General features: G+C 41.2%; 2 pseudogenes; one reads left to right on the top strand and one right to left on the bottom strand.

Annotated features, from left to right (window-relative positions):
* Positions 1-2701: 2701 nt before the first annotated feature.
* On the top strand, positions 2702-5498 carry LOC110197859 (pleiotropic regulator 1-like; annotated as a pseudogene).
* Positions 5499-18492: 12994 nt separating this feature from the next.
* On the bottom strand, positions 18493-22571 carry LOC110197843 (uncharacterized; annotated as a pseudogene).
* Positions 22572-23184: the final 613 nt, after the last annotated feature.

The following is a 23184-nucleotide window of genomic DNA, read 5'->3' as shown; positions in this document are numbered from 1 at the left end:
ACAGAATTGGGCATATGCTTCTGGATAGGGAGTCTGTCCTTGTCCTCTATGCTGTGGAAGGTGCACCCAGGTCCATGGCCTCAAACCAAGCCAGTGGACCAAGAGCCTGAGAGTGTCAGACTGAGTGCAAGACAGCCTCATAACTATTTGCCCAAAAAGCACAACTACAGGGAAAGAAAGGGGGGGGGGGCTTATGTACCTTCTGGCCTTGACTGGAGAACAACTTAGGGTTAGACAGCTTCCCTATATGGGCCACCAAAATGTTGAGGGTCAGTGGTTTAGGGGTGCTGAGACCCTGAAATATCAAGAGCAAGAGATGTGGGTCCTGCCCAAATGAATTCAACCCAAGCCTTCTTTCAGCCAAAGACAAGGTTTATTAAAGATCTGCCATATTGGCTAGACTCTTAAGGAATCTAAGCATTTGCATCACTAATGCAAATGAGCCACATTTTAAGAATCGGAGGCCTTGGCTAGATTATAAGAATCTGAGAAGTGGCTAGATTTTAAGAATTTGAGCAATGGCTAGATTTTAAAAAAAAAATTTTTAGGCAATTGGGGTTAAGTGACTTGCCCAGGGTCACACAGCTAGTAAATGTCAAGTGTTTGGTCTGAGGCCAGATTTGAACACAGGTCCTGCTGACTTTAGGGCCGGTGCTCTATCCACTGTGCCACCTAGTAGCTGCCCCAAAAACTAAGCTCCTCAAGGGCTAGATTTTAGGAATCTGAGCCCTTGGCTAGATTTTAAGAATCTGAGCAGTGGCTAGATTTTTAAGAATCTGAGCCCTTGGCTAGATTATAAGAATCTGAGCAGTGGCTAGATTTTAAGAATCTGAGCCTACAGGTTTATTGCTCTCCAAGTTTGCAGAACATGAATATAGAGATATGCATGGGAGTTCATTGTAGAAAATGAGTCCAAGGACAGATAGACAAAGGGGACCTTATATCTTCAGAGTAATTCTCTCTCACCCCTCCCTCCTTTCCTTGCTCAGGATGCCTGTGTCAGCCAAAATTATACTCTCTATATATTTTTACCATGATATGAGAAATGAAATTTTTGATTGAGTAGGTTGTAAAAAACATAAGATAGGAAAATGTCAAAGTGTCAATTGAAAGTATAGATCCAGGATGTGTGTATTTCTTCTATCATTAACATGATATGATCTAATATAATGTAACATGTGTCTATAGAATACCAAGATAAGAAAAGTCCCATTATTCAAGAAAGTGTCTGGGTCAAGGCACACCATCCTTGGCAAGAGAGTGCTCCTGGGCATCTTCATTCAACCTTGTAGTTGCTGATACAGGAAGGAACATTTTGAGTTTGCTCAGAGAGCAAAGCAAAGCAGGTCTGTTATGCCACAGCATGCAAGGCACCATGGTAGGTTAAGCTCAGAGTGGACCAAAATGTCTCTCCTGATTGGCCAAACCAGGTTTTAGGCCTTTCTCAGGTGATGGGGGTTCAAAATGGTTTGGGGAGTAGTTCACACCATCAGTTGGGGAATGGCTAAGCAAGTTGTGATATATGATTTTGGTGGTATACTGCCATGCTTTAAATGATGAGCAAGATGTTCTCAGAAAAACCTGAAACACTTATATGAACTGATGCAGAGTGAAATGAGTAGAATCAGGGGAACATTGTATATAGTAACAGCAATATTGTTCTAAGAGCAACTTTGAATGACTAAGTCATTCTGAGCATTATAAATACTCAAATCAACTACAAAGGATCTGTGAAGGAAGATGCTATCCACATCCAGAGAAAGAACTGATAAATAGAAGTATGGGTACTATGGTTTTACATATATGTTTGTGTATACACACGCACACACACACACATATTTGTGTCTAATAGTAGCCTTATCTAGAGTGGGGTGGAGAGGGAGGGAAAAAATTAAAAATACACAGCAGAGAACAAAGAAAACTTAGAAGAAAGCATAGAAAAGCAGGATAGCTTTGAAAACCAGTGTGTAGTATTTTTACATAGTTTTTTTTTTAAAGTGAACAGTGTGAAATGGAAATGCATGGTTTTATATTGAGTCATCTGTTTTGTTGTGGTGTGTACATGGAAATATTCTTTTTTTTTTACTTTTTGCATTTAAGTTCAGAATGAATAAAAATTTAAAAAAAGAAATAGAAATGCAGTTTCTAGAATTTGATCAGTGTCAGAAACTTCATGGAATTACAATATAAAGTGCATATAATGGATTAAATTGGCCTAGTTAGAGAAAATTCTTGGAGAGATTGAGAAAGCCTAAGCAATTATATCGGTTGGCTATTAGTGGCCAGATTTAGATGTGCCAAAGATGCTTTGGAAATCCTGTATTGATTTTGAAATTGAATGTTAAAAATCTGAACAACCCCCCCCACCCAAGAAGTTCTTCCTGTAGATTGCTGCAATGAACATAACATGTCAAGGATATAGATCAGTTTTTTTGCAATTTGAGTAGTCTGCAGGAAATGAAGAAAAGATTAGCCCAATGTAGGAAGAAGCTAATAAAACTATGGAAAACTGTGAAGAGAAAGAAGAAAGTCTCATGTTACTAGGGTCCTAGCTAAACTTTGAAGATGAATTTGGACCAGAATTGCATAGGTAGAGAGTGGACAAACTCAGGTCAGAGAAAGACAGGAAGAGAAGAAGAGACATAGAATAGAAGTCTGATGTGCTGAAAATGGGACTGTGGTTACTTCTTTCCAGAAAATGCTGTGAACCTGCTGAACCCCCAAGCACCCTAGATGGCCAACTTTGGAAGAAAAAGCACCAAAAAAGGATTCTGGAGAGCAAGACGCAAGATATGAATGAGAGGTAATTTTGACTTTTCCAACCCCCTCCCCCCACCTCTGACTACATCAAAGGGCCAGCCTGGATGTCCACTGGGGGAGGGGGCTTGGGCCACAGGCACAGTAGCTTCCTCGTCACAATCCAAATCCATCTGGCCTCAGACCGACCTTTGCTGCACTGCAGACCCGTAAAGATCTTCAGAGCTGCCTTTTTTGGGCCCCACCCAATACCTGCTGTCAGTAGCACCATGTGAATCATCCCTGCCTGTGGAAGGAGTTCAAGGGTAGACTGTTGGCGCTCTGATCTGCTCTGTCTCCATCTACTCAGAACTGGACTTTAGACCTTTCACTCATACCTGGCAGAAAGGAAGAACCCTGGGCCAAGGGTTGGGGTTGTGGTGGATGAGGTACAGAATGTTTGGCGCACATGCTTGTATTCAGGCCACTGAAGAGGACCCATGACAGCTTTCTGGCTGATCATGCAAAGCCAGTACAGTTGGATGACGAGAGCCACAAGCTAAAGATATCTGTCCAACTTCGTCCGTATGGTCCTGGGCTGCATGTGCTATTTTTGAAAGAAAACCTTGGCGAGAAAGACTCTCAGAGTGTAGTGGATGCATATGGGCCAAAGCCATGTCCTGCCAATCAAGGACAGGAGCTTGAATGTTTCATGACTGGCGCACATCCATATCCACTAGGCTCTGGTGTGACTTTGACCGAAGATACTAAGATTCCAAGAATGCCCCACGAATCTGGGGCACAGTCTTTAGCCATGGCCCTACCACCTTCACGATCCTGGATAGATGCAGCTGGTGTTGATTGATATTTACCCATGCACTGGCTTTTGTGAACATTTACAGCCATCTGGGTTGGCTGTGGCTGTGAGGGAAGCTGGTGGCACCAGGCATGCTTCCACAATGGCCACAAAGGTGCCTACAGTGCCTAAACCACAGTGGCATCAGCCATGGAAACTCTACAAAGTCACCAGTAGGGATCTAGGCTAGGTATGATATGTTGCAGTAGAACCTGGAAACCAATTGTTTGTTACTGGTTCTGTGGATAGGACAATTAAGATCTGGGACCTGGCTAGTGGCCAGTTAAAGCTGTCATTGACTGGGCATATCAGCACCTTTCCAGGGGTGACAGTCAGTGTAATGCATCCATAGCTCTTCTCCCATGGAGAAGATAAACAGCTGAAGTGCTGCACAAGGTTACCAGACGTTATCACGGACATCTCAGTGCAGCGTGTGGTTTGGACTTGCACCTAACCATTGATGTGCTTGTCACTTGTGGTGGAAATTCAACTGCCCACATATGGGAGGGGAGGACAAAAGCCAGTGAATGCGCCTGGGTGGGGTGTACAAATGCAGCGGCCACAGTCAGGCATCGAGCTGCAGAACCGCGGGTCAGTAGAGGAAGCCACCACATGACCATATGATTATAGGCAAAACACATTTCACCTTAATCACAAAAAAACATTTAGAGTACTGCTTTTGCATCCAAGACATTACACATTTGCATCTGGTTCTTCAGATACTAGTATTCCCTGATGGAAACTTTGTTCAAAACCATTGTGGACATAATGCCATCATTAATACACTAGTTGTGAATTTGGATGGAGTGCTGATGTCTGGAGTGGATAATGGCACTCTGCATCTTTGGGACTTGAGAACTGGATACAATTTCCAAAGAGTATGTGTGGCTGTAGGGCCATCTAGGTAGTGCTGTGGATAGAGCATCAGCCCTGGATTCAGGAGGATGTGAGTTCAAATCCAGCCTTAGATACATAACACTTACTAGCTGTGTGACCCTGGGCAAGTCACTTAACCCCATTGCCTAGCCAAAAAAAAAAAAGGTATGTGTGACTGTGCAGCCTGGATCTTTGCACAGTGAATCAGGAATATTTGCCTATGCATTCGACTAATCTAGAAGCTGATTACTCACTGCAGAAGCTGATTAAACCTTTAAAGTATACAGAGAAGATGATTAGGTGACAGAAGAAACTCATTCAGTCAGCTGGAAAACAGTCAGAATCAAGAGAAAAAGATTTGAAAGTGGCACCACATAGATCACTGTGCCAGTGTTTCCCTCTGCCCTTTCAAAATGCATTCAGTCACATCATGCTTTGTATAGGACTATAAAGCAGAAACTCAGCAGAAGTCATTACTGCTTCATCCCATTCCACACTAAACTCCCTTTTTCTTCAAAAGAAAGAAAGAGAAAAAACTGGAACAAGCAGCATCATTGGGCCATATTTAGTTGGCAGTAGTAGGAACTTGGGTTCTGTGGCTGGGTCCAAAGAGGCTTCTGCTCTTGCTCAGATCCGTAGGATATTTGCCCTGACTCTGGGCCACCCCTATTTTCTAACTGGCCACTTCCTGAGCAGTCCAGTGTGGCACATCTTGTGCGCTAACCAGGCTGTGTTCTTGGGAGCTGCCCACTTCCACTCTACCACTTCCTGCTCCACCTGCACTTTCCTTAGGCCACATGCTGAGGAGATATCCTAGTTCTAAAACCTGCCTTGGGCTTTGCCTTTTGATACCCTCACCCCCACCCCTTCCACTTAGAAGGTCTGGGATGGGGAAAGGGGCATGGGAAACAGAGCTTGGCATCTGAGTCAGAGCTAGAGGCTGGGAAAAGGACTACGGTTTCACTTTTCCAGAAGATGCTGCAAAGCAGCTGAAACTTAAAACTGATAGCAATGGCCGAACTTTGGAAGCAACAGCAACAAGAAAAAAATGTTGCAGAGCAAGACATAGAGCAAGACACGGATAAGAGGGAATTGACTTTTTCCATGTGGTTGCATTTTTGTTCTTTTTAATAGATTCCTGCTCTGCAATTATTGTGACTTAGGACACTTTTGTGCAGTATTTTCTGTCAGTTATGAACCTGGCCTCTTTGCTGTGCGGAGCCTTTTAAATAGTGCTGAGTTAGCATTGAGGAGATTATAAATAAAGGTCAGAAATTTTCTTCTTTACAAATAAAAAGGGAGGCTATGGCTGCTTGTGGTTTGTTTTGTTTTGTTTTGTTTTGTTTTTTGCGGAGAGCGTAAGGATTCTGAGACTGTTTCTGTCATGTGCATGTGCCAGTGAATGCCTGGGTGTTCTACAGTTTCTTGGAACCACAGGTGAGAGTTAGGTGGAAGGTAGACACCAAAGGTTGAAAGCAGACCTGAAAATGCCTTAGCAGCTCCCAAACCAGTGAGACCATTATTCCCTGAATACCATACACCCTAGAAAAATAATTATATATACATATATACACACATATATACGTAAGCAGGAGTTGCATTCAAAATTTTTGATAAAAATTATTCAAGTTGGAAACATTCAAAGAAAAAAACACTCAATTAAATCACAATTAAAGGAAACAACATCAAGTATATTAATATTTTTGTTCATTTGTTTCAGTGGTGTCTGACTCTTCATGACCCCATTTGGGATTTTCTTGGCAAAGATACCAGAGCAGTTTGCCATTTAATTCTGTAGCTCATTTTACAGAGGACCAACTGATGCAGACAGAGTTAAGTGAGTTGCTCAGTGTCTGAGGCCAGACTTGGACTCAGGAAGATGCATTTTCCTGACTTGAAGCCAAGCATTTTGTCCACTTCATTACCCCATTGCCCCATTACATATATGTATTATTTATGTATATATCTAATCATAGAACAAATAATTTTTAGGAGACAGTAACTGAATTACAAAAAGATCTAGATAGATAAACATTTATAATGGGAGATTTTAACATCCCACTTTTGGAACACAGTATGTCAAACAAATATGAATAATTTTTAAAGGTACAGGGTGCTGAAAATAGATTTTATAAATTAAAATTTAACAGCCTTATTGGAAATTTACTTTTCATTCATATGTACTTGAGATATTTACCAACAGTAATTATACTGCAGCCATATGGAATGAATAAATAAATGCAGAAAAGAACAAATTTTAAATATTATTATTATAGAAAATAACTTGACTTGTAATCAATAAGAGAAATGGGGTTAAAATACAGACAATAGAGACTAAATCATGAGTTGCTTTAAAAATTTAGTCAAAGTTAAAATTAGACAAGTAAAAAAGTTATATCAGTGATAATAATTTGCAGCATATAAAACATTTTTGGATACAGTTAAAACGGTTCTTAGGAGGCAAATTTATTTCCTTGAACACTAACATAAACAAAAGAGAAAAAAATAGATGGAAGTTTAAAAAGTGAAATAAACAAATTAATGTACTCCAAATAGCATGAAATCACTAAGATCAAAGGAGAAATGAATGGAATTGAAAGAAATACAACCTTGAATTAATAAACATTTCTAAGAGCCATTGATTTAAAAAAGCTAATAAAATCAATTAACAATTAGATGAACTGATCAAAGTGAAGACAGAAAAAATTAAAAAAGGAGAAAGGAGAAATTGCAAAATTAGGTGACTCAGTAATTAAAATCTTACAGAACATTACAATTTTACATCAACAAACTAAGAATGTAAAAAGTTGCTGTGTACGTAAATACGCACACACAACTTGAAAAAATGAAGCTAAATAAACCTTCAAATTTTTCATGGTTCTCTTTTCAGAGCTAGTTCTAGGTGTCTATAAGTTTTCAGTCTTTCCAAAGTGGTATGATCTAAGGAGAAGTGTGGTCAGTGCTCTTCTCACCTGTGCTCTTATCTGTGAATGACCACAAGTACTCTTCTCTACCCTGGAACTGTGACCTGGGCTCCTCTGTGGCTACACATGCTAGTGTGCTAGTATTTCTCTTTACCCTGGGATTGCAACTTGAAACTGTGTATAGGCAGTGGAACAGAGTTCTGGACCCAATGCCAGCAAAAGGTCCTCTGTAATCCCCTTAGAACCAGGTGTCTGGCCCCCTTATTATCCATGGGCAGAAAGCTCCAGAAGCTGGTGCTGCCACTGATACAACTGTCTCCAAGCCTGATGGTGACTTGCTGGAGCACAGCCTCCAATGCATTGGGCTCTAGATCTGATCACCGCAATGGTGAGATGGATCTTTCCATAAATTTCTGCAGACTGAGAAAAAAATTTCCTTCCTTCTTGTACCCAACTTGACCAGAGCAAGAAATGCAGAGGGAGAGACTTTTTTTTTTAAAGGCTTCAAAAGTTCCACAGAAAAGTTTTCATTCTCTTTATGCCCTTTTTGTCTGATCAGGGTACAGGAAATGGTCAGTTTGGATTTGCCAAGACACAAAACTGTCTCCTCTAGAGGAGTCCCTCAAGGTCCCCTTGACTGTCGAGAACCCTTGATCACATGACAAGCAGCCCAGATGCCTCTTATGTAGAATGTAGGTGTAGAATGTAGAACCTTCAGGTTCCTCTTCGAGGCTGGTGGAGCAGGAGCAACCATGAGAGGCTTTTTAGATAGAAATCTCATGGCTTCTCAGCTTAGTAGCAGCTGCTTTTTTACAGGATGGTTCTGCTCTGCCTGAAATCCATCAGGGGAATCTTTTCCTCATCACCATGATTGCTGGGTCATGAAAATTAGGGGGCAGAAATTATCTCAAGTTAATGAGATGTTTCTTGATTGTAACATGTAGTGGCGTAAATGTAGGTTGCTATGGGAGACCACAAAATTCCCCTAAATTGCCCCAATTGTATGCCCTTGGTCAAACCACTCATGTCTTCCCTTTACCAAACATTGTTCTCCAGTTGATGTAATGACACAACTCTTTTTCCTCATTCTGAAGACATCTATTTTTGAGAACATCCAGACGTCTCCTTTCACACAGTCCTGTGCTTTATGGGCAACTCTATTGCCACCTTTATAAATTATATTCCCTTCCTTCCATCAACAACATGTAAACTGATTTACATTTTATTTCCCCAGGAAAAGAGAAAAGTCTTCAAACTGAAATGGGCAGAATCACTCATTTAAAAATGCCATTAATTCACATCCCAAGGATGATTTAATTTACAAAGAGCTTCACACACAATCATGTTGTATCTTCACAACAAACCTCTGACACAGGCAGGGCCAGCATTCTTATCACATTCACAACTCAGACCATGATCTCAGAATAGCTGAGTGACTTGACCCAAATCCCAGCAGGTTAGACTAGAACTCAAACCCATGATGGGCATGCTCTGTCCACAGTACTAGACAGATTGTTTCCACTTTCAAACTTTCTTTTTTACTTTCACTTTCATTGTCGGCCCTGTTAATCCTTTCTCCTTAGATAGTATGTCATTTTGTGCAATATACTAAATATTCACATTATTTCATGATATATCATATCTGTAAGTATGATATAATTTCCTGGTGATTGTCTTCAATCTCATTTTTTCTGTTATAGTATCTGAGATCATATGATGACTACCAGCACTACTTTTTGCACTTATCTGAGGAATAGGAGATTTTTGGAATAGCTATTACTTATTTCTTTTTAAAAATTTATCTTTAAATGCCTCTGCTCACTAACATAAAAATAATAAAATCCTTGTAATAAACACAGTTTTTAAAAAGTGCATGCTATTTCCTGTGTCTGAAAATGTCTCATTCAAGAAGGTGAACAGCAGGCTGTACTATTAGTCCTCTTTCAGCACTTTCCACTTGGTGGTTCACAAACTCCTTGGAGATTCAAGACAATGAGCAAAGAGATTTGAACTAAAATTTTGTTAATGGCACTTTAAACAGTAAATAATTGCCCAATTTCATTAAAAAATATTTTCCTTCTTGAACAACAAGCAGGTGCATATTTCAACTGCAATCAGCTTCTTTCTGCAGTGATTCCAAACTGTCATGATCAGGCATATGCTGCTTTTGGGGTTCATGCAATGATCACAACAAACTCTTGCCTGCTTCTGAGTAAGTGCAACATATTCTGTCAGTTTCTCAACTTGACATCAACATGTTTCCAGACTTCCAGAAACATTGGATTTGAATGCTCACAGGTATGTACAGACCCTCACTGGTTGGCTGCTACTGCACCAGAGTAGTCCTCTGATTCCTGGGTTACCTTGTTATTACGTCTCATCAAAGCTCTAATCATCAGATCCAGATGCTATTTGGGTTTGCATTCTTGCAGCAGAGATGGCAGTCTCTTTGAGAACCATGGTCACTAGACACACACAGTAAAGGTCATTATCAAACCATCGTGGACTACCGCAACTGTTCTACAAAAACAGACCTCAAGTTGCCACTCATTGGAATGCTGACATTATTTTCTGATTTGAACTATCCTCTGCTTATGTTACTATTCTTCTGTCTGGTAGCTTCTCAAAGGCATTGGTTGGCAAGATAGATTAGTAATTCAGTAGAGTTTCAATGAGAGTGTAGTCAGTTTGCCAGTGGTAGAAAAAATAAAGTTAGGTCTGAAGAAATTCCATCCTTACAAAGGTTTTTTAAATATATAAATTTGTTTTTTTAAAAATAAACCAAAGCAATATGTGCAATTGGCCTTCAAGTACATTTATCATTTAATATATTCCTTGTCATTAACCAATAGAAAAATAAATCTTTTATATAGAAACCAGAAATTCATTTTGTTGACTGCTTAGGGAGCTAAAAACAAAAAATGAATTTCCATCCCTCAGCAAGAGAGCTTGTCCAATTCTCCCATTTCCCCCCTTGTCCTTGTGCGAGCATTTTCACGGTATTCTATTTAAACATCAGTGGTGCAGTGGACAGAATGCTGGGCCTCAGTCAGGAAGACCTGGGTTCCAATACCACCTCAAAAATGTGCTAGTACTGTTACTATGGGCAAGTCACAGGACCTCTGTTTGCATCAGTTTCTTCACCTGTAAGATGGGGATAATAATAGCACCTACCAACAGCATTCTTATGAGTATCAGATGAGGTAATATTTTAAAAGGTGCTATGTAAATGCTAGCTTTTGTTCTTATCATTTTGATTTTGATTTTGGCTATTTCTTCTCCAATTCTGCTCTCTTTCTTAAAATGTTGTTTTCCCCAATAGCCTCCACCATAAAATACAAGCCACTTCAGAGTGTGAGATTCTTAGGATACATATGCACCCATAAAGCCAGAGACATCCCTGCCCCAATCTGAGATAATAAGCTCCTCTCTCAAGACTTCTAGTGATGTTAAGACAGCTTGCCATCTTGTGGCCATGTTTGGGTTTCAGAGATTGCCTATTCCCCACCTCACAGCCCTGCTTGTCACCATCTATGCCATCACTTAGAAGTCCTCCACCTTTCAGTGGGGTCCAGACCAACAGAAGCTGCTGACTGACACCTTTTTGAGAACTGCTAGCAGAGGACATAGGGTCCTGTGGGCCGAGCTGAAGGCCATCCACTTAGCCACAAAGGATTCACTGAAGTAAGGGAGCAGCTCCCTCTGGCTCTATACTGATTCCTAGGCAGTTGCCAATGGACTTGCAGTCTGGTCTGGAAAGTGGGCCCACGATGATTGGCAAACCTAAGGCCTGTCTATATGAGGTACTGAACTTTGGAAGGACATTGTGGCACATGCACAAACCTACCCAATCTGGGTCAGTCATGTTTCCACCTCTACAGAAAGGGCTAAGGAGAAAGCAGACCCCAGCTAGGCAACTGACAATCTCACCAGCACAGACTGTCCCATTCCAGCACAGGACATGCCTGTGTCTTGTGGGACATGGGATGTAGGAATTGGATTTGTGAAATGGACCCATGAATGCTTTGGACATTTAGGGACTGCCAGTCTTAAATGCTGGCTGAGAAGTCATGGTGTGACATCCTCCACAGCACTTATTGCCCTGGCCATCCTAGCTCTGAAAACACGGACTTCAGGACAGCATTGTTAAGGGGCAGGCACCTCACCATATTTGGCACCTGGACTTTATGGGACTTTTGCTTTCTCAGGCTGGAGCTGTTACATTTGCCATGACCATGATAGACATGTATTCTGACTTTAGCTTTCACCCATGTAGGGGTCCACAGCCCATAATTTCATCACTGGCCTGTCAGAGGAAGCCCTTGTACTTCCACAGCCATCCACAGTGACCAGGGCACATATTTTACAGTCAAGGCTGTGAAGCAATGGGCAGAAGACAATGGTACTTTGTGGTCTTTCCACCTGCCCTGCAGGCACCAAGCTCATGGACTGATTGAAAAGCATAATGGAGTCTTAAAAACCACCCTGCTCAAAAGTCTAGGAGTCCACAGTCTCTGAAAGTCTCACTTAATTTTTTCACTGAGCCTTTGGAAACACTGGAGATGAGTTGGAAACATAATCCAAGGAGCTATGACTATGGTTGGCAGACTAGAGGCTCTGAAAGTTGGTCCAGGCAACCATAATAGGCATCAGACCCTAACACTGTGTATATCAAGGGTGCCTGCAAAAATAATGGAAGACAAGGGGTGCAAAGAGGTATTGGTGTCTCCTGGGGGCCAGACTATGATCTAAACATAAGTGGTACATATTCTGGACCACAGACAAACCAAAAGTCTAGGGAGAAAACTGGGCCCTAAAGTGGATGCAACTGGTCTGAAGCTCTCTGCGTGCTGAACAAGATGCTCCTATATGGCTCTTTGCACCTACTGCAATACTTGTGACCCACATCTTGGTCCTTGCCTTATTCTTCAGGGTAGGGCAGCTGGCTTCAGATTGTACCTGCAAGGAACCCTGGACCTCTTGACCCTCCACCTCTAGGGGGAATCCACACAACTTTCCCCTTGCAGTGGTCAGAGACCAGGAGAGAGAGAAGAAGGAATGGGTATATGGGGCAGACAACAGAGTGGTGATGCAATGGAATCCTCTACTTAAAGAGGGAAGGGAAACACCCACAGTCCCTGTGAACAGGCCCCTGCAGGCCATGATGTTCACCATCCCGACAGGTGGAACAACGCCCCCCATGTAACTTCAAACCACATGGGGGAGTGTGTGAGCCATCAGACCAGGAAAGCCCCTGACACAATAACACCGAGGTGACAGTCTTGGCTCCAACCAGGGGCACCGAGCCAGTGTCAGAAGGAAATCTGAGCATGCACCCTCCCCTGAAGAAGGCAGCAGCACCTTGGAGAGCGCCATCAAATTTATTCTTGCTTAGTCCACTCATGGACTCACAACTGGTCACATCACAAACACTCTACCTGAAATACAAGACTTCCTCTCCTTCACCATCCTGGAGCTTACTACCACTGGATTCCCATCCCAAGGGACAATGACTCCTGGTAATGTACTCCCCTGCCCCACTGCTGGCCAGGGACAACAAGGCATTTCCCATACCTGCTTAGAGACAGGCATTTAAAACAGATAGATAGATACAGAATATATAAAGTTACCCAGATGATATTTAATTACTGGCAAAGAGGAGAGCGAGATCACAGCCAAATTCCTAATAGAGACCTCTCTTTCTGAAGAACTCTCCATGCGGGCCCAATAGAGGAGAGTTCTTTGTTAATCTAGAGTGAAAGGCTCTGGGTCACTTCATGGTCACCATAACTGTGGCAATTTAAAATAATTTTGAGAGACATAGTTTCTGGGTAATTAAATAATTTTATTAATAAGGCCAGCACATTGTTAATAAAAAGATGGTCATTTGGCCATTGCTCTTAGACCAAAGACCCTGAATGGCAGTGGGGTCACAGTTTATATATCCTTTGAAGAGTAGGTGTTTCTGAAGGGTGGCAATCAACTCTGATTGGATAATACAATGGAAGGTGAGCTATATTAAAATGAGGGTCTTAGGGTATATGACTTAGGCCACCAAATCTCGGTCAAAAAGACATCAATTTCCATAATCATCTGTCTTGAGAAGAGGGAGAATCAATATTTTCCCAAACCTGTCTGAGCAAACAATGAGCAGGAATACACCCATAAGCCCAAACTTAGAATTTCTTTTGCTGTTTGATTAGATCTTAGCCTGGGTAAATCTTTGAGAGAGATTTCCCACACTGGTTTTGGTTTCTGGATGAGTAAGTAGAAAAGGAGAAAACTTTTGGTCCTAATACAATAATTAGTTATTAAATACAAGGGAGAAATATTAATTTCTCACAGGTGAAACCTGTGAGTTTCTGGGTGGTTTCTCTTTGCAGAGATCCAACAAGATAGGAGCTTGCCAGTCTTTGCTAGGGCTTGCAGTGGAATGTAGGGAGGGAGTGTTGGGTTCCTTCTCCTCCCTTAGCAATGGGAAAGGTGGAAAGGAAGAGGAGGAAAAAACAAGGGAGCCACGACACATTTAGCAGGGTCCATGAAAACAGACGTGTGAAATGATGAAGCAAAAGGCAAATCCTTGGTGTCATCCTTAATGACATCTCTCCCTCACTCCATCAGTCACTGTGTTTGCACTGCTGTGCCATGTGTCTCTTAGTTAAAAGCCCCGATACTTCCTCTCTGCGTCCTCTCTCTTGACCCCTTTTTGCCTTATGTTTCCTGCTGCCAATTGTGGTCTTTCCTAAAGTACCCAAAGAGTACCCAAAGAACCAGGCGTGCCTGCCTCCATTTTATTATTTCATAAATTATCAACTCACAGGGAGCCTGGGATGAAGACAGGGCAATCAAATCTCTAACCATTAACTAAAGGCAGGGATACAAGACACCAGGGCCATATAGGGGAAGTCTGATGGTTGAGAAAGTGTGATCCAGTGGTAAAGTTGGGTATGGTGCCTTGGAGCATGCTGGATAAGATTTAGGGAGCAAGGAACCCAGACTGTAGCTAGGCCTAGGAAGGAGGCATGTTCCTGATCAACACAGAGGATGCTCACCAGAAGGTAAGAAGGGAAGAATGAGGTCAAAGGGGAACTACCAGAAGCCCATATCTTGTGGCATTCTGGCTTAGACCCATCTGGGACCTGCATCTGAAGAGTTGGCTTCCAGAAGGCAGAATGGTCTCAACTCCTAGGGCTTCTGCTTACAGCCAACCCATGCTGAGTGGGTCCTCCCAGTCATAAAGAGCCCCATTCTGTCCAGCCCCTGGGACCCCAGGAAGGGCCCTTTCTTTCATGGCACTCTGAGCTAGGACTTCAGCAACCTTCCTGCTTTTCCTCTCCAAGCCCTGCACTTCATCCTTGGGAATTCCCCAACCCATTTTCAGCCTTCCCTCCACTTGCTGTCTGACCCAGTGCTGCTGGCCTCCTGGCTGATCCTTGCTAACCCTAACCCTAACCCTAATTGCGCTCCATTTCTTGACTTTGTTCCTTTCCAATGGTTGCCTCCAATGCTTGGAATGTCCATTTCGGCCTTCTGGTTTCAGTCTTCTTGGCTAACATCTTACCTTCTAAAAAATACCTTCTGGTACCTAAAACTAGTAGAGCTTTCTCTCTGAGACATGGACTTCCTTCTTCCTCCCTAGACTCCTCCCAGGCCTCCAAACTCCACCCCAGGACTTGAATTCTTCCTGGGCCACTACCCAGCAACCTGGTCATTCCTGAGAGCTCCAGCTTCTCTATCCCTCCACCACCTCCCTCCCTCCTTTACCCTGCCCTGGGATTCAGACCCCCCCCCCCGCCTTCTTCTGAGCAGGAAGACAGCCATGATAAAACTTGGGCAGCAGACTAACTGAAATCAGTGGCCCCATAATTTCAGGTGCTGATAGCAAATGGCCCTTGGGAAAACTGAGATTCTGTATGGTACTATTGTAACTGTAAGTCCAGATTTGATGGGACTGAGTTTGTCCTAAAATATGTGGTACTGTTTAAAGCCATGTGTGTTTTCTTATTATGATGATTGTAATATTTGCCCTTGTAAAGCTGGGCCAGACCTTAACTCAAAATATGCTTAAAATTTAATATGAGGGCAATGTTTAGAAATGTCAGAATAAGAAATAAAAATGTAAATGGGTCAAAATTATGCTATGTCTCTTAGCTATCAGTCCAGTATCAAATTGATAAATGCATGAAGTAATTTTCTATGTAACATAATTTGGAAACACTTTCAACTGAGTCATTGTCATTTGATTGTAGACTTTTTTTCATATCTTAAATCCATAATCTCATTCATGTTATTATCTTCTAATTTTTCTTATATTGGGATTTTGGAGAAACCATCATATATGAAATGTTGCTAATTAAAAAAATATATTTCTAGAGGGTGATGAAATTATACCCTTACTAAATTAACTCATCTTTTGATCTAGATGCTGTAAAATGATGAATTAAGCTACTTGAGGGTGTGGCTACAATATTTAAAAATTTAAGTATTTAAATGAGAATATTTTAAAATAATGCTGATAACATGCTATTTGGGAAAAGTTCAAAAGAAATCATAAATTCTCCTTACCTGGGAAGTTCTTTGGGGGCTTTTACCTTGTACAGGTACCTTGGTACCTTCTCTTCGGAAAAGGTCATAAAATCTCATCAGCCCTGAGAATGAAGTTGCTGAAAGAAGGTTGTTCAATTCTAAGTAACTAAGACCTCTCACAGTGATGGAGATAACAACAGATGCCCTGGAACTGAACCAAGATAGTTAATGATATAGAAGATAACAAGTTTCCTTAATATGAAGTGATTTGCAAGTGGTGCTGAGATAACAATTCCCTTTGAATTAAAGTGTTTTATGAGTGCGCTGCACTTTTAAACTTAGCTGTTTTTCTTTTTTTGTTTGTTTTTTAGCTTTTATTTAGAATTTTATTTTTCCCCAGTGACATGTAAAAATAATTTTTAACATTCATTTTTAAAACTTTGAGTTTCAAATTCTCTCTCTTCTACCCCCCCCGAGAAGGCAAGCAATTAAACATAGGTTATATATGTGTAGTCATGAAAACATATCCATAATAGTCATATTGTGAAAAGAAAACATAGACAAGAAAAAAAACTCAAGAAAAAGAAAGAAAGTAAAAGAAAGTATGCTTCCGTCTGTATTCAGATGCTATCAGTTCTTTCTCTGGGGGTGCATAGCGTTTTTCATCATAAGTCCTTCGGAGTTGTCTTGGATTGTTGATTTTCTGAGAACAGCTAAGTCATTCACAGATGATCATTGCACAATATTGCTGTTTACTTAGTACACAATACATTTCACTTTGCATCAGCCCATGCAAGTCTTTTCAGGTTTTTTTTAGAGCATCCTGCTCATCATTTCTCATAGTACAATAGTATTCCATTATAATCACATACCACAACTTGTTCAGCCATTCCCCAATTGATGGGCTTCCCCTCAATTTCTAATTCTTTACCCCCCAGAAAAGACTGCTATGTATTTTTTTGCACATAAAGGTCCTTTTCCTTTTTCTTTTTCATCTCCTTTGGGATACAGATCTAGTAGCAGTATTGCTAGGTCAAAGAGTATGCATAGGGTTCCTTTGGGCATAGTTCCAAATTGCTCTACAGAATGGTTGAATCAGTTCACAATTTCAACAGTGCACTAATGCTCTCATTTTCCCCACATCCCTCTGATATTTGTCATTTACCTTTCCTGTCCTATTAGCCAATCTAACATATATGAGGTAGTGCCTCAAAATTGTTTTAATTTGCATTTCTCCAATCAAAAGTGAGTTAGAGTATTTTTTCATATGGCTACAGATAGCTTCAATGACATCTGAAAATTGGCCATATCTTTTGATCATTTATCAATTGGGGAATGGCTCTCATTTTTATACATTTGACTCAGTTCTCTATATGTTTGAGAAATGAGGCCTTTATCAAAGAAACTTGCTTCAAATTTTTTTTCACAGTTACTATTGCTAACTGTATTTCCTTCCATCCTATTCCCCACCCCCTGTTTATTCTATTCTCTCTCTCCTTTCACCCTGTCCCGCCTTAAAAGTCTTTTGCTTCTGACTATCCCTGCCTTCTACCATCCCTTCCTCCTTCTCTTATGCCCTTCCCCTTCTACTTTCTTGTAGGGTAAGATAGATTTCTATACCCAATTGAGTATGTATGTTATTCCCTCTTGAGTCAATTCTGATGAGAGTAAGGTTCACTCCCCCTTACTTCCCACCTCTTCCTCTCCAGTGTAAAAGCTTTTTCTTGACTCTTTTACAGGAGATAATTTACCCTATTCTATTTCTCCCTTTCCCTTTCTCCTAGTACATTCCTCTCTCATCACTTAATTTAAAATCTTTAGATATCAACACTTCATATTCAACTCATACCTGTGCCCTCTGTCTATATATACTCTTTATATCTGCTCTAATAATGAGAAAAGTCTTATGAGTTACAAATATCATCTTCCCATGTAGGAATGCACACAGTTTAACCTTATTAAGTCCCTTATGATTTCCTTTTCCTGTTTACCTTTTCATGTTTCTCTTGAATCTTGTGTGAAAGTCAAATTTTCTATTCAGTTCTGGTCTTTTCATCAACAATGCTTGAAAGTCCTCTATCTCACTGAATGTCCATTTTTTTTCCCCTGAAGGATTATACTTAGTTTTGCTGGGTAGGTGATTCTTGGTTGTAATGCTAGCTCCTTTGCCCTCTGGAATATCATATTCCAAGCCCTCTGGCCCTTTTACTGTAGAAACTACTAAATCTTGTGTTATCCTGACTGTAGCTCCATGATACTTGAATTGTTTCTTTCTGGCTACTTGAAATATTTTCTCCTTGACCTGGGAATTTGCTATGATATTCCTGGCAGTTTTCATTTTGGGATCTCTTTCAGGAGATGAGTGGTGGATTCTTTCAATTTCTATTTTACCCTCTAGTTCTAGAATATCAAGGCAATTTTCCTTGATTATTTCTTGAAAGATGATGTCTAGGCTTTTTTAATCATGGCTTTTGGGTAGTCTGATAATTTTAAAATTATCTCTTCTTGATTAGTTTTCCAAGTCAGTTGTTTTTTCCAGTGGGATATTTCACACTGTCTTCTATTTTGTCATTATTTTGTTTTTTTTTTTTATTGTTTCTTGATTTCTCATAAGGTCGTTAGCTTCCATTTGCTCCATTCTAATTTTCAAGGAATTATTTTCTTCAGTTAGCTTTTGTACTTCCTTTTCCATTTGGCCAATTCTGCTTTTTAAGGCATTCTTCTCCTCATTGGCTTTTTGGACCTCTTTTACCATTTGGCCTAGTCTGTTTTTTTAAGGTATTATTTTCCTCAGTATTTTTTTTGTGTGTCTCCTTTGCCAAGCTGTTTTTTTCCCCCATGATTTTCTTGCATCATTCTCATTTCTCTTCCCAGTTTTCCCTCTACTTCTCTCACTTGATTTTCAAAATCCTCTTAAAACTCTTCCATGGCCTGAGACCAATTAATATTTTTCTTGGAGGCTTTGGATGTAGGAGCCTTGACTTTGTTGTCTTCTTCTGAGTGTGTATTTTGATCTTCCTTGTCACTACAGTAACTTTCTATAGTCAGAATTTTTCCTATTGTTTGCTCATTTTCCCAGCCTATTACTTGACTTTTAACTCTTAGTTAAAGTAGGGCTCTGTTTCCAGGGTGGAGGGTGCTAAGCTTCAGGGGGTTTGTGCAGCTGTTTTCAGAGATACTTCTAGGGACCTGTAAATTTTCAGTTCTTCCAAGGTGGTATGATCTAAGGAGAGGTGTTTACTATTCTCCTGGACTGTGAGCAACCACAAGCACTCTTTCCTGCCCTGGAACTCTGAGGAGGGTCACCCCTCATTGTGACTACAAGTTCTGCTGTCTTAGTGCTCCTCATCCTGGGACTGCCATCCAGGACTGGATCCAAATATGGGCAAAGTAACAGAGTCCTGCCTCAGTGCTAACAAAAAGACCCCTGTAATCATCTTCTGACCAGTTGTTCAACCACCTTACCATCTGTGGGCTGAGAGTTCCAGGAAGTAGCTGCTGCCACTGCCACTTCTGATTCAGTCATTCCCAAGGCCTGCTCTTGGTTTGCTGGGGCTGGGGCTATGCTAGCATGGGCTGTGCTGGACTGTGCTCATCTCTCCCCTGGTGTGACAGACCTTTCCTGCTGACCTTCTAAGTTGTCTTGGGTTGGAAATTTGTTTCACTTCATCTTTTTGTGGGTTCTGTTGCTCTAGTATTTGTTTAGAGTCATTTTTAAAGGTATTTGGAGGGGTTTGGGGGAGAGCTCAGGAGAGTCCCTGCCTTTCCTCTGCCATCTTGGCTCTGCCTCTGCCAGACCACATTCTAATCAGGAAAGAAAAAAGTTACCATGAGTTATTTTCCCCACCTATCACGGCTTGGGATAATTAACTGAGAGGTCTGTGGACATTGGGATGGTGGCTGTCCAAGAGTGAAGCACATTGGCAGAGGAATCAGCAGAAGTGGGAGTGCTGGAGGTATTCCTGTGCCAAGGGACATTAAGGGGCTGAGACTCAACACCAAAACATGAAGCACCAGAGCAGGAAGAGATCCCAGGTGATGCCTGAACCAGTGCTGGGAGGAGGAATGGGGGCCAGCTCACAGCTCTGCCACCTATTACCTAGTTCTTGGTCACAGTTTCAGGGTGTAGAAGAGCATCTGTGAGCAACAGAGGGTGCAAACTGTGTCCTGAATGAGGAAAAACTTCCAATAACTGAGGCTCTTTGGCAATGAGGCCAAGAGCAAGGTGTAGACTCAGTTCTCACCTTTAGTCCTGCACATAAACCTGCTGTGGAATGATCTGGCCAGCACCCCAAGATCAAAGGGGAGGCAAAGGGAGACAGCAATTCAGCCCCCCAGAACCTAAAGAATCTCCCAGTAGGCTAACCGTGACAGAGGCAAAAATCATCTCTTGAAACCAAACCAGACAGTATCCAAGAGATTCAAATTTGCATCAGTGACTTTCAGAACTCTGACCAGAAGGGCAGTGAACAGACCTTCCCTTGGACTACACCACTTTGGAAGCATTGACAATGTGCAGGTCTCCAAATTGAGCTATGAAAACAGAAGGGTATTAAGTCTCTGACATCTTGGAACCTTCTTACTAAAATGGAAATTACAATGCCATAAATTTCTACAGACTGGGAAAATTTTTTCTTTCCCTCTTGTGTGTTTCTTGTCTGCCTACTCAACTCAAGTTAGAAAAACAGAGGAAGAGACTATCTTTTTAAGGCTTGAAAAGTTTTCATTCTTTTTACACCTTTTTTGCTTTGGCTGATCAGATCACAGGAAATGGTCAGTTAGGACTTGCCAAGACACAAAACCATCTCCTTTAGAGGAGGCCCTGAAGGCCCCTTTCACTGTCCAGATACCCTGATTGCATGCAACAAACAGCCCAGATGCCTCTTCTAGGGAATTTGGTTCCTTTAGTTTCATCTTCCAGGTTGGTGGAATAGGAGCCACCCTAGAAGGCTTCTCTTTTTACAGGATGGTTCAGTTCTGCCTCAAGTCCATCAGGAGAATCCCTTCCTCATCGTCATGATTGTTGGGTCACAAAAAGTAGGAGGCAGAAACTTTATCAAGTTAATGAGAAGTTTCTTGATTGTCATACGCAGTAGCATGAATGTAGGTGGCCTGCTTTTGTGGGTGACCACAAAATTCCCCTAAATTGCCCCAATTTTTATACCCTTCGTTAAACAACTGACATTTTCCTTTCACCAAACATCATTTCCCAGTTGACACACTGTTGACACAAGTCCTGTTCCTTATTCTGAAGACATTCTAACTTTGAGAACATCCAGATGTCTCCTTCCACACAATCTCGCAGTTTATAAACAACTCTATTACCTCCTTTTGTTGTTTTGCAACTCGGTGAGTAGGCATGAATTATTTCCCCTTATTTCACCATTCTGTTACAGTCAGACATAAAATTTAGCCTTTCACCCGTGACCTCCACCTTCCAAAAATAGGCATGTCTGCATTGAGCACATTCATTAGACTTCCCACACTGAGTCCATATACAGCTTGTACTCAGAGTGTCTAAAAAGCTCTGTACTCCATTTCAATGCCTTTTCTCATTGATGTCAGTGATAAGATCTCTACCTCATGTGAGTTCTCTGATGGGAAATAAGGGCTGAATTTCACCTGAAGGGTTTACCCCATAAGTTTTCTCTCTAGTGTGACTTCTCTAATGTGCTGTAAGTTTGGTCCTCTGTGTAAAAGCTTTCCCACAATGATTGCATTCATAAAGTTTCTCTCCAGTGTGGATTCTCTGATGTGAATTAAAGCTGGTCTTCTGTGCAAAAGCTTTTCAACATTGATTACATTTGTAAGGTTTCTCTCCAGTGTGGATTCTCTGAAGAGTAACAAGACTAGAGGAGTGTCTAAAAGTCTTTCCACATTGATGACAATTACAAGGTTTCTCTCCAGTGTGGATTCTGTCATGTTCAGCAAGACTAAAGTTCCTTGTGAATGTCTTTCCACACTGATTACTTTCATAAGGTTTCTCTGTGGTGTGAATTCTCTGATGTCTAATATGAGAGGTCTGTGCAAAAGCTTTTCCACATTAATTACATTCATAAGGTTTCTCTCCAGTGTGGATTCTCTGATGTACACCAAGATAAGAGGTTCTTCTAAAAGTCTTTCCACATTGATTACATTCCTAAGGTTTCTGTCCAGTGTGGATTCCCTCATGTAGAGCAAGATTGGAATTTATTTGGAAAGCCTTTCCACATTGATTACATTCCTAAGGTTTCTGTCCAGTGTGGATTCTCTGATGTTCAGCAAGACTAGAGTTCTGTGTGAATGTCTTTCCACACCAATGACATTAATGAGATTTCTCCCCAGTGTGAACTCTCTGGTGTATAATAAGGGATGAGTGTTCACTAAAAGCTTCATCACATTCATTACACTCATGTAGTTTCTCTCCAGTATGAATTTTTTGATGGTAAGTAAAGGATGAGTGTTGACTAAAGGCTTTCCCACAATGATGAAAACCATAAAGTTTCTCTTCAGTGTGGATTCTCTGGTGTACAGCACAGATTTCTCTCCAAGTGAAGTTAGAGGAGCCATCACTCGTGAATCTTTGCTTGTGAGTTTCTTCTACAGAAAGGCTTAGCTTTTCTGGAGTCTCTTTCATTTTAAGTCTGATCTTTCCTTCTGAAAGAAAAAAAACAATAAAATATACATACACACTATAATTATATTCCTTTCCCAACATCGGCAGAATATAAACTGAATTATATTCTATTTCCTCAGGCAAAGAGAAAAGTCTTTGAACTTAAGTGCCCAGAGAAAGGAAATGTCTCCATGGAGCACATTTATGAGGCTTCTTTCCAGTGTGAATCCTCTGTTGTAAAGTAAAAGATGGTCTCTGGCTAAAGGCCTGCCTACATTGAGTCCACAGATGGATTGTTTTGTTGTTTTTCATTCATTTTAGTCATATCTAACTCTTCCTGACCCCACTGGGGTTTTCTTGGCAGAGATACTAGAGTAGTTTGCCATGTCCTTCTCCAACTCATTTTACAGTTGAAGAAACTGAAGCAGATAGGGTGCAGTGACTTGCCCAGGGTCACATAGCTAGTAAGTGTCTGAGGCTGGATTTGAACTCTCCTTTCTGACTCTAGGCCTTGGCTGTTTCTCCATTGTACCACCTACCTTACCACACTGATTACATTCACAAGTTTTCTCTATAGTATGGCATATCCCCATTAAGCTTTCTCTGTAGTGTGGCATGTTCCTACTGAGCTAGCGTGATTCATACTGGAAAGACACCTTATGAGAGTTTCA

The sequence above is a fragment of the Phascolarctos cinereus genome, unplaced genomic scaffold (genome assembly GCF_003287225.1).
Source record: "Phascolarctos cinereus isolate Bilbo 61053 unplaced genomic scaffold, phaCin_HiC Scaffold_726;HRSCAF=1367, whole genome shotgun sequence".
NCBI lineage: Eukaryota > Metazoa > Chordata > Mammalia > Diprotodontia > Phascolarctidae > Phascolarctos > Phascolarctos cinereus.
Note: the sequence above shows the minus strand (reverse complement) of the source record. Positions and strands in the feature narration are given on the sequence as shown.